A 486-nucleotide genomic window follows, 5' to 3' on the forward strand; every position below is an offset into this window, starting at 1 on the left:
CGGTGAGCATGGACCTCCACGCTGTAACCACATCGGCTAGCAAACCCACATCCACCCTCAAGTAGCACTCCAAGTAATCGCCCAGGGTGCGACACCCTGCTGCATCCCAGACTTTGTGTGCGTGGGCATATTCCTCCTCTGAGGTTGTCTCACCTGTGAGAGAACTATGGAATTTTTCTATGGGAGGGAGACATATGTCTTCGAGCCCTTTCAGGTCGTCGAGGTATTCACATGGGAATATGCCCTTGCCCGTTACTCGCTTACTCTCAATGTGTGTCCTGGCGAGGGAGCTTAGACCTACTTTTCAAAAATTCCCAAATTTTAGAGGAATTAAGGGTTTGTGTAATTCCAAGAGTAAAATTCAAGCCCTTTGTTTCACAAAAATTTTTGATTTCTGTGTTACTTGCTTTTTTTTTTTAAAATCAGGCCGGGGTGTTGAGTGATTATGACAAGCACGGGATTGTTTAGCGTGATTTCCTTGAAGGT

The sequence above is a fragment of the Penaeus monodon genome, chromosome 30, assembly GCF_015228065.2.
Source record: "Penaeus monodon isolate SGIC_2016 chromosome 30, NSTDA_Pmon_1, whole genome shotgun sequence".
Classification (NCBI taxonomy): Eukaryota; Metazoa; Arthropoda; class Malacostraca; order Decapoda; family Penaeidae; genus Penaeus; species Penaeus monodon.